This window comes from Poromitra crassiceps, assembly GCF_964638095.1.
Source record: "Poromitra crassiceps genome assembly, chromosome: 7".
Classification (NCBI taxonomy): Eukaryota; Metazoa; Chordata; class Actinopteri; order Beryciformes; family Melamphaidae; genus Poromitra; species Poromitra crassiceps.
Window position 1 is genome coordinate 38,935,944 of NC_139628.1, and position 15,000 is coordinate 38,950,943.

At 46.9% G+C, this 15,000-nt stretch overlaps 1 protein-coding gene across 1 annotated transcript in view; it reads right to left on the reverse strand.

Annotated features, from left to right (window-relative positions):
• The window catches only part of slc8a4b (solute carrier family 8 member 4b), a gene marked incomplete at both ends in the record, with an annotated part of 81,271 nt that overhangs the window by 21,561 nt on the left and 44,710 nt on the right, over window positions 1-15,000 (reverse strand). The gene's annotated exons all lie outside the window — the stretch shown is intronic.

Here is a 15,000-nt window from a genome sequence, read left to right on the forward strand (position 1 = left end):
CCCCGGCAACAATCTGGGTTTCTCATGTGGCCCCCCATGAAAAAGAGTTGCCCACCTCTGCTTTAAGGCCATGATCCTCCTCAAACACAAAGCCAAGCTGTGAGCGGGCGATGTCGTCGTCGAAAGAGCAAGAACTCAAAGGGCGCAAAGAGTGTTACATCACTCTCGTTGCTATGCAACTACAGTACCTAATTAGGGTTAGCTAGCTAACCTGAAGTAACAAATGAGACTAGGTTGTTGGAGTTAGCCACTGCTCTGCTCGCTTGTTAAGAAGAAGAGGAGGAGGAGCAGCTCGCTGTGGAACGGAGGATGGAGCTAGAGTTGCTGTTTCTGCAAATCTGCAGAGTTTGGCCTCTTCCTGGCCTGTTTCACCTGGACTATATCATCTTCACCTCAATGACAGACAGATAGGAAGAAGACAGGGACGATTGTAATTAGCGTTAATTTCCACCAACTTGAAAGGAAGAGTGGGAGGGAAGGGAGTCAAGGGAGAGGCAGGAGGGAGAGAGGAGAGAGTGGGGGGAAAGAGGAGAGAGAGAGAGTGATGGAGGTGTGGAGAGAGACAGGAGGGAGAGAGAGGTGATGGAGGAGTGGAGAGAGACAATAGGGAGAGAGTGATGGAGGTGTGGAGGGAGAGAGGAGAGAGTGACGGAGGTGTGGAGAGAGAGGAGGGAGAGAGGAGAGAGTGACGGAGGTGTGGAGGGAGAGAGGAGGGAGAGAGGAGAGAGTGACGGAGGTGTGGAGGGAGAGAGGAGGGAGAGAGGAGAGAGTGATGGAGGTGTGGAGGGAGAGAGGAGAGAGTGATGGAGGTGTGGAGAGAGACAGGAGGGAGAGAGGAGAGAGTGATGGAGGTGAGGAGGGAGAGAGGAGAGAGTGGTGGAGGTGAGGAGGGAGAGAGACAGTCAACCGCCCCGCTCATTCTTTTAATACCAGAAATACACATCTTATTTATGGTAAGAAAAGACGACTGAAATGCACCAGTTTAAGTATAACCAATAGAGGGCCACGGATCTGGAATGGGCTTGATGAGAGCCTGAAAACAGCTCCATCCATCTCTGTTTTCAAGAAAAAAATGAAAGAACAACTGCTTAACCTGTATGTATAACTTATACTTATCCATTGATCTGGGATTGTTTTGTTTGTTTTGTTTGTCTGTTAACTGTCCTGATGTGTAATTGTTGTTTTGTTATACTGTATGCAGTAATTTGTATTTAAGTTGTGTTTTAAGTCACTGCTCAGGCTCCTGCCATAAGCTTTAAGTAGCTTCTTTGGAGACCTGGCACTCCACACATTTGTATCTTGATGTTGATTGAACATGTCAATTGTTTGTGTGTGTGGGGGGTGAAATAAATCTGAATCTGAATCTGAAGGAGAGAGTGATGGAGGTGTGGAGGGAGAGAGGAGGGAGAGAAGAGAGAGTGATGGAGGTGTGGAGAGAGAGAGGAGAGAGTGATGGAGGTGTGGAGAGAACCAGGAGGGAGAGAGGAGAGAGTGATGGAGGTGAGGAGGGAGAGAGGAGAGAGTGATAGAGGTGAGGAGGGAGAGAGGAGAGAGTGATGGAGGTGTGGAGGGAGAGAGACAGGAGGGAGAGAGGAGAGAGTGATGGAGGTGTGGAGAGAGACAGGAGGGAGAGAATGATGGAGGTGTGGAGGGAGAGAGGAGAGAGTGATGGAGGTGTGGAGAGAGAGGAGGGAGAGAGGAGAGAGTGACGGAGGTGTGGAGGGAGAGAGGAGGGAGAGAGGAGAGAGTGACGGAGGTGTGGAGGGAGAGAGGAGAGAGTGACGGAGGTGTGGAGAGAGAGGAGGGAGAGAGGAGAGAGTGACGGAGGTGTGGAGGGAGAGGAGGGAGAGAGGAGAGAGTGACGGAGGTGTGGAGAGGTTGAAGTTGGTTGTTTTCCTTGGCGAGCGGTGGCAGCAGCAGTGGGTGTAACTGGTTGGATATGACTATTTAGAGCTGCCATGTTGGAGACCGAATGAAAATAATGTATAGTCAGACGTGAAGCAGGAGAAAACGCACACACACACACACACACACACACACACACACACACACACACACACACACACACACACACACACACAAGGCACATGCACAGTCATGTCGAGGAGGATGAGTGAGTGGGAGGGAGAGAGAAAGAGGGAGAGAGAGATTGAATGTGTCAATTATATTTATAGTTTAGAGAGAGAGAGAGAGAGAGAGAGAGAGAGAGAGAGAGAGAGAGAGAGAGAGAGAGAGAGAGAGAGAGAGAGAGAGAGAGTACCAACTAAACCTAACCACACAACCACCACTGACAAAATTGAAACAACAAAAAAACTCAAGAACAATATTATCGCTATTGGCAAAAAAGAAATCAAACTTATCAGCAAAACTAAATGCTTTCAAATCCTTCAAACAAATGACAATTTGGCCCAGTATGTGAAGAGAATGAAAACAGCCCACACAGAAGATGTACAGAGCAGTAGCTGTAGAGACAGGCAGGCACAGAAGAACCTGGCTGCCAACAGAAGAAAGAGAGAGTGTGCACTGTGACTCAGGACAGGAGAAAATAGAAAGTGAAGAACAGTGCCTTCTCTCATGTACCAACACATCAGGGACAATTCCCCAAAAATCTCTGAAAGAATAGACAAGTTTTCAAACCCCAGGATGAACAGAAAACAGTCTCTGCTGCTTGGAGGAAATGTTGAAACAGAACTAAGTGCTGCTCAGTTTGTCATGTGTTAAGGCTTTTCATTTCCCCCCTCCGTTCTATTCTTCTTGATTTCTTTATGGAGCTGATTTATAAGTGTGAGATTATATAGCAGCTCGCTCTGTATTCCATTTATTCTATTTATTATTCACGCCTGGAAATAAAGAACTGCCTCTCCCATGATTCTTGGCGGCGTGTGATGTCGTTTTCCTGCCTGTCCGTGGCGGGAGCTAGTTGATCGATAACAAGACGCACCTGGCCGCTGACAAGCAAGAGAATGGCGACCGGCTAACACACACGGCTAACACCGGCAGAAACGAGCTGACACACAGTCAGTCACCACAGCATGAGGACACACACCAGGACAGAGAAGAGGACACACACCGCCTCAGGAAGGAGGAGGTGCTTTCCATAATCCTCATCACTACTGCGTTCCTGGACTGGCTAACTCCCAAGATGACTCGAGCAATAGGCGGTTAAATTAACAGTAAAGGTCCTTACACATCAAGAGCGATGCGAATATACGGCACGAAATTGCGATGCGAGTTTTGACCCACCTGTCAATCACAGCCACAGATCAGATGTGTACACGTCGGAAGCGAATTTCTGAAAAATCGACCGTGGTTCGAAAAAATAAACACCGCAATAACGCTCAGCGAAACTTCGCCGTTGGTATGCACGGTTGCATTGACTGATATAGGTTCGGAAAATATTATTGACGTGCGAATTAATCGCACGAAAAAAACGTGCTCGGTGTGTAAGGACCTTTACATGTAGCAGCGCGCCTGTATAACAACACACCACCGGAACCGGGTTCCAATTACAACGACCAACGAGCGAACGTAAACTTAACCCTTAAGGACAGGGCAGGCGGCGAATGGAAGCAGCGTTTGGAGTTGTGGCTACAACTAAAGGGTGAGCTAAGCTCCAATCATCTTATAATTATCAATCAACATCCCATCTTTGTTCCTTTCTTTCTTAAAGCAGGACTAAACCCCAAAACACTTTTTTTCAGCTTTTAACCAATATGGCTTTTGGGGTGGTATGTGAAGGATTCTGGTCAAAATCTCCACATTGGAGACCAATCTGTTACAATTTTACAAACCCCTATCATTTAGCAGCATAAGTGCCCTCTATGAGTTCAAACCTGCTTTTTTGTGCCCTCAAATGAATGGGCGATTTGGTACATTGTTACGTCATGGTGGTATTTGTGCGCACCCCACTCATGTGAAAAATGTATTTTTTTTCATGTGATTATTACTGTAGTTCACGCGGCGCGAACCCTTTAAGAGCAATGCATCATGTGTAATCGCCTACTGTGGCTAATGTTAGCGGCTAGCTAATGGCAGTAAAATGCCACTGAATGACCAAATTGATATAACTTTTAACCATTTCGAGTAACAGTGTTTCCATACGGATCACCAGCGTTAGTTTGTTGTTTATAACGTGGCTATATTAATCATTTATCGTTCTCTATCTCTGATACACTGAAAATACTGGGAGGCGGGCCATAGCGTCTCTGTCGATGATTTGATTTGACAGTTCTGGGCACTGGCGTTGGCGTTGGCCAATCCTGGCGTGTTCCACCCCCAAATCAATTGAGTCCTGGGGCAAAGCGAGTGGGTTCCAGGACGAAACAGGCTCGAGCCAACTACGTTATCTTTAGAGCAGCGCAGTAAATACAATATTCCTGGAATGCGAGAATGTTTAACTAAACAGTTACATGTCCTCTGCATTCTACAACAAATAAAGACACTACAATTTGTTTTATTTTGTATCTTACATACTTATTGGCCAAGTTATGATAGTTTATTCTGCCAGGGTACAGAGTTTTCAAATCAAGTAGAATACCGTTTTGCAAGAAATCTGGGGGGTTTAGTCCTGCTTTAAGTTGATATTCTGATTGTAATTCATGCTTAGTTGATATTCTGACTGTAATTAGGATCTGTTGCCGAATCGCCTTCATCAGAAATATTGGTGATTTTGATGGCCAATAATTTATGTTGGAAATGTCAGGCAGAGACGGGAACGTTTTTACATGCAATATGGGAGTGCAAACTGGTTTACCCGTTTTGGGAAAAAGTAATAGAATACATAGGGAAATGGTTGGGTTCGGAGGTGCCTGTGTCACCAAGGTTATGCCTGTTGGGGGACCAAACAGAAGTGCCAAATATATCGAAGTACGACTTTGCAGTGATAAATGTAGGCGTGGTCACGGCTGCCAGAATGATTCTCAGATTATGGAAAAGTACATCCTCTCCAGATTTAAAAAAGTGGGTAGAATTCATGTTAGAAATAGTATCGTATGAACACATGTTGGCAAGAGTCAATGATAGAAATGAGGATTTCAAAATTGCATGGGACCGCTTCTTTGCTCATAGCACGACTGGGACACTGTGATGTGGCTATATTATATTGCTTTAATTATTTTATTTTTTGTTGTGAATATATCAGGAAATCAAGTATGTTCATTTATTACAGGCCTGGAAATGTTTGTTTGTGTTTATGCTGTCTGTGTGTGTAAATAAATAAAAACTTTATTTACAAAAAAAAGAAATATGGGTGATTTGGAGCACCACAGGATAGGCCTCGATGCTAGCTGTTAAAGAGACCAGACCATATAATAAATATGACAGCTTACAGACCCTGTTGCCACCAAGAATATTACAGATGCCATGCCATAGGCCTAATCTAAGAAACACATCAACCCTGTAAACTCTTAACTTTGCTTTTTTTGTAATCATCACTGTTAATGTTGTTACAGACATATTCTGTGATGAACATATATATAATATGGAGTTTGTTTCGTTTTATTTGACTTTGTTTCTTTCTTTCTCATTTATGTTTGTATCTGTGCTTTGGCAGCATGTGCACATGTATGTCATGCCAATAAAGCTCATTGAATTGAATTGAGAGAGAGAGAGAGAGAGAGAGAGAGAGAGGCAGAGTGAGAGAGAGAGAGAGAGAGAGGCAGAGTGAGAGAGAGAGAGAGAGAGAGAGAGGCAGAGTGAGAGAGAGGGAGAGAGATCGAGCGAGAGAGAGATCGAGCGAGAGAGAGGCAGAGTGAGAGAGAGAGAGAGAGAGAGGGAGAGAGAGGGAGAGAGAAAGAGAGGCAGAGTGAGAGAGAGGCAGAGCGAGACAGACAGGTATTAGAGTATGAGTAATGCATGGACTCCACTGAGGTGTGGAGGGTTACAAGTCACTATACACACTGAGTCCACTAGGGGGGGGGGGGGCAAGAGTATCTGCACGCACGCAGGCACATCCGCGCGCGTACGCACGCACGCACGCACACACATACACGTACACACACACACACACACACACACACACACAGAGGCCTTAAAGCCTTTACATGGCTTTGCGTCAAAGCCCTCGCCGAATGTGCCGAGGGGTGCGCCGAGGCTCCTCAAAAATGTCACTCAACGCAGCTGACGTGAACAGCGCCAGTATAATATAATGTAGATGGGGAGATAACAGCAGAGAGTGAAAGCTATTACCATGTGTATGCACACATTCTCTCCCTGGACTAACTTCTAGTCATTGACATCCTAGCGAAATCAGACAATTTACTCATTTTGCTGGGGACTCCCCTGCGACCCCTCGTCAAGCTGACGTTCGAGTATAGAGGACTAGCTGCCACCGGCAAGGCTCCAAGTCGAGGCAGACGGACATGTATGTTTTCCGTTTAATGTTTGATTATACATGTTAGAATTTACATAGCTTGCTTTTCGTATGAACACCGACAGCATACCCATGCATTCATTCATGCTTATCTGCCCGCCACGCATGCATGCACGCACGCACGCACGCACGCACGCACGCACGCGCGCGCGCACACACACACACACACACACACACACACACACACACACACACACACACACACACACACACACACACACACACACACAATTCAGCAATTCAGTATACATAAATGCATGAGTGAATACTTGTGGGATTCATGAACACATGCATGTTTTAATGTATTCAATTTACACATGCACACACACACATACCTAGTCTTGATTTGATACTGTATCTAGTCTTGATTTGATATTGTATCTACTCTTGATTTGATATTGTATCTAGTCTTGATTTGATACTATATCTAATATTGATTTGATACTGTATCTAGTCTTGATTTGATATTGTATCTAGTCTTGATTTGATATTGTATCTAGTCTTGATTTGTTACTGTATCTAGTCTTGATTTGATACTGTATCTAGTCTTGATTTGATACTGTATCTAGTCTTGATTTGATACTGTATCTAGTCTTGATTTGATACTGTATCTAGTCTTGATTTGATACTGTATCTAGTCTTGATTTGTTACTGTATCTAGTCTTGTTGTGCGAATTTCGCCCTGGTGTGAACGCCTGGTTAGTGAGGACATAATGCATTCCCTAGTCCCTAACCTGAACCATCACAGCTAAATGCATAACCCTAACCCCAACCTAAACCCAATTCTAACTTAACCCTTGAAACCAAGTCTTAACCTTCAAACAGCCGGCTGAAGGTGTGTGAGAAAGTGACAACCAGCCAAAATGTCCTCACTTCCCAGAAGCAGAATCAGAATCAGAATCACTTTTATTGCCACAGTATGCAAGTTACATAATGAGGAATTTCTCTTAGTGTCTGTATGCAGCGTAGCAGTCATGTCAATATACAGAGATAAAGAAGTAGGAAGATAACTAAAAGACAACACAACGTTGCAAGTGCAATCAAATCAAATTAAATCATTCCCAGGTGTAAAACTCAAATTGGACCTCACTAAGATAGCTATACAAGCAGGCCGTAACTACCATTGAGGACACCGAGGTCATGACCTCGGTATTTTCCACACCAAAATAAAAAAATAAAAAAAATAAAAAAATAAAAATAGCCCCGGTCCCCAGATCTATTAATCTGTCATTGATGTTTTAATGCGACAGTTGATCGGAAATGCAACAATTTGCTTCCTCTCTGTGTGCTATAGAAGGAAGAGAGATAACTCACAACATTCAGATTTTGCATTGTGTTAGGATGACGTCATCATTCCTACTTTGACGTCGTCATTCCTACTATGATGTCATCAATCACTGATGATGTCATGATTCATAAGCGTCTTTCATGCCTTTCGCTGGTGATGTCATAACACAGGTGATGTCATATTCACATCTATAAGGGCCTGTTCCTGCAGGTCCTCGCGAGTGATTCATAATCTAAATTCACATCAAGATCAAGGATCATACCAATCTCTGCAACGTCTGCAACCTGCAACTCCTGCAACCAGCAACTTCGGCAATCTCTGCGACCGTTCCCAAACCTCGAACTGTGCAGCCCCAGCCATCAAGTTCCACAACACCCCAGCTTCATCAACTACCCGCGAATAGATCCACACGTCTAACTCCGATCCTGACAGTATGAATCGCTCAGAAATGGATTTAGCGGGCAAATTTCTCCCCCCAATCAAGGAGGAAGACCCTGAGACGCCAGTTTTCCCGCCGGCCGCTTCAGGTGAACCACCAGGCGAATCAATTGTGGGTCCTCTCACCTTGGAGACCTTGCTGGCAGCGATGTCATCGTGGCAGTCCCGACAAACACAGACCGCAGAGCTTGTTTCCGTCCTGGGTGTGGTACTCACGGAGGCCCAACGGGTGCAAATGCAGCAAACGCTCCATCTTCAGGAACTACTCGACAGACAGGAAGAAGCAAACAAGGCCCACCTGGCCCTGGCTTCCAAGGCCGAGGATCGGTACGCCCTCCTGGTAAAACGGCTAGATCATCTCAGCGGGCTAAACCCCCAGGGTGTCACCCCGCAGCCTCTGCAAGACCTCGCACTTGAGTCAAGACGCCTGATTGCCCACCAGGAAAAAGCAATCCAGGCTCTGGCTTCCGCAGCCGCTGATCGGCACGCCCTCTTGATTGGCCGGCTAGATCGTCTCGAAGCCCCAGCTTCCGAGCGCACCGCCGTTCCGGAGGTTTCCAGACCTGTTACTCCCCCGTCCACAGCGGCCGTTGCTTCTAGCTCTGCCTCTCGGCCGCCCCCAGCTGGGGGGGAGTTCGCGTCATTCCAGAGCAGGGGCACCCACATTTGAGTCCCAGCAGCCATCTGTACCGTGATCTGACCGGCAGGGTTCGCATCACACCAGAGGAGAGGCAGCGCCGTTTGGACACCCGGAGCTGCCTGTACTGTGGTCGAGCCGGGCATTACCTCTCCTCCTGCTCCCGGCGTCCAGTAAGTGGTCCCACCGCTCGCCGGCCCGTGGTACTCTCAGTGGATCAAGACTCTACGTGTCCAACCGAAAGATCTGTACGGTTGGGTAGCGCTCCCTGCAGGACCCAGGAGTGGCAGTGTGTCTCCAAGAGGGTTAACGAGTTGGAGAGGACTGTCGACCGTCTCATTGGGGAGTTCAATCGCTGCCTGCAGATCGGCTCCGTCCCCCCGCAGGGGGCCTCCGAGTCTGCTGGCCCTGAGGCACAACCTGAGGCACAACCTGTGGACCTGCCCCTCGCCGAGTCTGAACCTGTACCTGAGGCACAACCTGTGGACCTTCCCCTCGCCGAGTCTGAACCCGTACCCCAGCAGCAGCCAATTCCTGTCCTTGACCAACACGTAGGTTCCAGCTTCATGCTGGGAGGTTCCCGTAGTGTCGTCAGCCCTCGGTCAAGAGCAAGAAGAAATAAGAGGCGTTTAAAGGAGGAGACGGTGGGTGACCCCCCCAAACTACAGGTCGGGAGGGCAGGCCTCGCTGAGTCAGATCCCCCTGTGGCGGCTCTGCCTTCGGTGACGGCGGCATTTGACCCTTTTGATGGTCTCCAGCCTCCCGTGTTTGGATCGTGCCCCGGGGGATGGCCGGCCCCAGAGGATCCACCGGACCCGGTGGAAGTTCTATCTACGTATCGGTCCATCTATGGGTTCGATATCCTGTATTAGGGAGGAGCACCTCCACTGTCCTACACCCCCTTTGGGGTCTGACCACCTGCATCTAACCACCTGCTGAAGAGCACCTCACTCTCTTACACCCCCTTTGGGGCCTAACCACCTGCGTCTAACCACCTGCGGAAGAGCACCTCCACCAGAACCTACGGATTTTTTGTCTCCCAGATGCCATCCTTGATGGCCTCATTGGACGCCAGGTGACGTCCGTTGAGGGGAGGGTACTGTTAGGATGACGTCATCATTCCTACTTTGACGTCGTCATTCCTACTATGATGTCATCAATCACTGATGATGTCATGATTCATAAGCGTCTTTCATGCCTTTCGCTGGTGATGTCATAACACAGGTGATGTCATATTCACATCTATAAGGGCCTGTTCCTGCAGGTCCTCGCGAGTGATTCATAATCTAAATTCACATCAAGATCAAGGATCATACCAATCTCTGCAACGTCTGCAACCTGCAACTCCTGCAACCAGCAACTTCGGCAATCTCTGCGACCGTTCCCAAACCTCGAACTGTGCAGCCCCAGCCATCAAGTTCCACAACACCCCAGCTTCATCAACTACCCGCGAATAGATCCACACGTCTAACTCCGATCCTGACACATTGAGGCTAGATTGGGGCTAGACTTTTGGGACAGTTCTATTGAAGTGAATGGGTAAGTAACTCCCCTGTAAGTGATGTTTGTGTAGATGGGCCATTGTATTTAATTGAGCAGTATTCTGCCATGTGACCTGTATGCAGAATATAAATTATATCATATGGGGAGACATTTATTTTTTGGATCATTTTAAAACAACAGCACAGTAAAGAGGATATTAATCTAACATGATGTATGTAGTTCTTTATAGATCTAGCCTCTTCATTTTGCTCTCAAAGTGCACCAGATTGAAGCATTTTACTTTAAAATGGACAAAATTTTCTATCCGGGGGGGCACAGCCCCCCCTGGACCCCCTACGCTGCGCTAAAATGACCTCGGTATTTCTCTAATCCTGGCTACGGGCCTGTATACAAGCACACACACACACACACACACGCTCACTCACTGTAGTGCTTCCATAATTCATAGTGGTTGCTGGCTGTAGCAGCATCCCATCTGTGCCCTACTCTCTCCATCTCTGTCTCATCTCTACTTCCTCTCTCCATCTCTGTTTCATCTCTACTTCCTCTCTCCATCTCTGTTTCATCTCTACTTCCTCTCTCCATCTCTGTCTCATCTCTACTTCCTCTCTCCATCTCTGTTTCATCTCTACTTCCTCTCTCCATCTCTGTCTCATCTCTACTTCCTCTCTCCATCTCTGTTTCATCTCTACTTCCTCTCTCCATCTCTGTCTCATCTCTACTTCCTCTCTCCATCTCTGTCTCATCTCTACTTCCTCTCTCCATCTCTGTTTCATCTCTACTTCCTCTCTCCATCTCTACTTCCTCTCTCCATCTCTGTCTCATCTCTACTTCCTCTCTCCATCTCTGTCTCATCTCTACTTCCTCTCTCCATCTCTGTCTCATCTCTACTTCCTCTCTCCATCTCTGTCTCATCTCTACTTCCTCTCTCCATCTCTGTTTCATCTCTACTTCCTCTCTCCATCTCTGTTTCATCTCTACTTCCTCTCTCCATCTCTGTCTCATCTCTACTTCCTCTCTCCATCTCTGTCTCATCTCTACTTCCTCTCTCCATCTCTGTCTCTGACCGATATGTTCTCCTCTGCAGTCACTGTCGTTCCTGTGTTCCGGTCGTTTTGCCCCGCCCTCCTCCCCTGCCACCACCAACGTTATGGCTCCAGAGCGATGCCTCATTGGGGTAGGGGGGGGGGGGGGATTTCTATTCTATGCATTGCTGACGCCCTCCTCTCATCATCACTGGAGGAGTGTCATCATGGAGCCATACGCCAAACCTTGACCTTTTTTTTATAGTATCATTAAATTTAGTGAACTTTCATACTAGTCTCTCATGATTGAAATTGTTAGAGGAGGTGCTAATCACAACTGGGAAGACAGCAACGTTATTCTATTGACTCCCTTCTTTTACACCTATGCAGCTACAGTATCGGATGCAATAACACGTTTCTCTTTCCCTCTATTCCTCAGTCCCTCTCTCTGTTTGCCTATCTTGTTACTGACACCTGCTCCACGGAAAGTAACTTTGTTAGACAGCAGCCTCAGTCTCCTTGACTGTCAAGAGACTGACACAAAACACACACACACACACACACACACACACACACACACACACACACACACTCAAAACACACACACACAATGTTCACTCAACACGGAACTTGCACGGCCAAAAATAGATGGAAGCAAAGAGAAAGTGACAGACAGAGAGAGAGAGAGAGAGAGAGAGAGAGAGAGAGAGAGAGAGAGAGAGAGACAGAGAGAGAGAGAGAGAGAGAGAGAGACAAATGCTATTGCTGATTGAAAAGCCCAAACAGATTCATGGGCTGCAAATCCAATTGATGGTTAAGTTTCATATTGTTGCGGTGTGTGTGTGTGTGTGTGTGTGTGTGTGTGTGTGTGTGTGTGTGTGTGTGTGTGTGCGTGTGCGCGTACGCACGTGTGTGTGTGTGCGTGCGTGTGTGCATGTGCGTGCGTGCGTGTGTGTGCGTGTGCGTGTGTGTGTTCGTGCGTGCGTGTGTGGCAGACAAAGTTCTCATAGAGGTGCACGATTGAGTGACGTTTTGATTCGATTACTTGAGACCTCATCACATTACTTAATGGACACAACCTCTATCTCTCCATCTCCCTCTCCCTCCCTCCCTCTCTCTATCTCTCTCTCCCTCTCTCTGTGTATCTCTCCCTCTCCCAACCTCTCAGTCCCTCTCTCTCTCTCCCTCCCTCCAGTCTTTCATTTCCAATGTTCTCCCTGACCTCTCTACCTCTTTCCATTTTCTTCTGGCTCCAGTTCTACTCTTGATTTACAACCACTGGATGCCCTGTGTGTGACGGACTGCCTACCATATTTTTAGGAGGGTGTTTGCGTTGAGTGTGTGTGTGTGTGTGTGTGTGTGTGTGTGTGTGTGTGTGTGTGTGTGTGTGTGTGTGTGTGTGTGTGTGTGTGCATGTGTGTTAGACAGAGGCATCTCAGAGAAGCCCCAGCGGCAACTCAACTCATTTTCTTGAGTGAGGCTGATTTATACACACACTCCAGTTTTATACCTCTCCTGCTACAGGCTTGGAACCTCTAAATCTCTCTCTCACACACAGACACACACACACACACCGCGGTACAATAAAATTGAGATCATTAAAATTTTATAGATTAAAGTGTGGAACTTGAACAACAATGAGGCCCACAGGTCCCTGGTTTCCTGCAGCAGAGCGGGCGGTCCGCTCTCCTTGTTCGTCATTGACTCTTCGGTGTGAATGAGAGTTCAGAAGATGGAGAGGGGAGGGGAGGGGAGAGGAGAGGAGGGGAGGGGAGGGGAGGGGAGGAGAGGGGAGGGGCAGGTGTGACAAAGTGGCACATGCTGTATCTGGGGGAAATGTAGCTCCAAAAAAAGGAGGCAGTTTGTTAAGAAAGTCATCCAAGCTACAGGCTGTGTACAGATGACTTGTTACTTGTTAAGAAAGTCATCCAAGCTACAGGCTGTGTACAGATGACTTGTTACTTGTTAAGAAAGTCATCCAAGCTACAGGCTGTGTACAGATGACTTGTTACTTGTTAAGAAAGTCATCCAAGCTACAGGCTGTGTACAGATGACTTGTTACTTGTTAAGAAAGTCATCCAAGCTACAGGCTGTGTACAGATGACTTGTTACTTGTTAAGAAAGTCATCCAAGCTGCAGGCTGTGTACAGATCACTTGTTACTTGTTAAGAAAGTCATCCAAGCTACAGGCTGTGTACAGATGACTTGTTACTTGTTAAGAAAGTCATCCAAGCTACAGGCTGTGTACAGATGACTTGTTACTTGTTAAGAAAGTCATCCAAGCTGCAGGCTGTGTACAGATGCAGCAATCTGCAATTGACGTCTCGGCTGCCAGCCAAGATCCTTGGCAGGTGAAACAAAGATAAAACAGAAACTTAATATACTTAAACTTAACTTATCTTAAGGTAATTAAACCAATTCAACCTCTTAATAAACAGCATGATATCATTATCCAAGGTTGGGTCCTTGTAGTGTTGCTGATGGAGGAATTGAAGCCGTTTCTCTACTGTTGCACAGTACAGTAAGTTGCCCTGCAAAAGCAGCGCCAGTTAAACGCCTAAAATGCAAATCTGATATAATAAAGATGTAATTCAATCGGCCAATCTGCACGGCCCTCTCAAGTGAATCAGGAAGGATTTTTTAAAGTGAATCAATCAATGTGGAAATCACTACAGCACTGGAGCTGCAGGGATGCTGTGCCATAGACAGGAGAGAGAGAGAGAGAGAGAGAGTGCAGACAGGCAACAACGTAGAGCAGAGCCGAGTGTGAGCAAGTGATATGAGCTGGGATATCTATCTCTCTCGCTCTCTCTCTCTCTCTCTCTCACACACACACACACACACACACACACACACACACACACACACACACACACACACACACACACACACACACACACACACACACACACACACACACACTCACAGCTTGAAAAAAATCCTTTGTACAGCTCTTCTCTTCTGAGTGAAGGCAACACAAACAAAGCAATTAGAGGGATGCCCATGGAGGTGGGGAGAGAGAGTGAGAGAGATAGACAGAGAGAAAGAGACAAACAGACAGACATACAGAAGTAGAGAGAGATAGAGAGAGGGCTAGAGACAGAGGTAGAGAGAGAGAGACAGAGAGAGGGGGATAAACAGAGGTAGAGAGATATATGGAGCCCTTGAGGGGAGGAGAAGAGTGATATTAACCCTCTTAATCATAATATACAGCAGATAATGAGGAAACACACACACACACACACACACACACACACAAAGTGGTCTCCAGTTATGGTGCGTAATAAACTTGTGTCTCTAGTGTGTGGGGGAAGAGAGAGACAATGGTTTGAGGACGAGGAAGAGAATAGAGGAGGATGGGAAGGAGAGAAAGAGACAGGGTGAGAGCAGGAGAGAGAGAGGCGGAAAGAGAGTGAGACTGAGAGAGAGGAATAGAGTGAGAGGTGGAGGGAGAGGGAGGGAGAGATACAATCTGACACACTTACAGTACAGAGGGCATGTAGGATGTATGGTTGGCATGGCAACCGAAGTGAGGGAAACAAGAAAGAGTATCACTCACACACACACACACACACACACACACACACACACACACACACACACACACACACACACACACACACACACACACACACACACACACACACACACACACACACACACACACACAGGGTCATTGTCGAAGGGAAATAAACTTACCAGCTTGCCCCACTCAGTAGTCAGTATAGATGTGGGATAG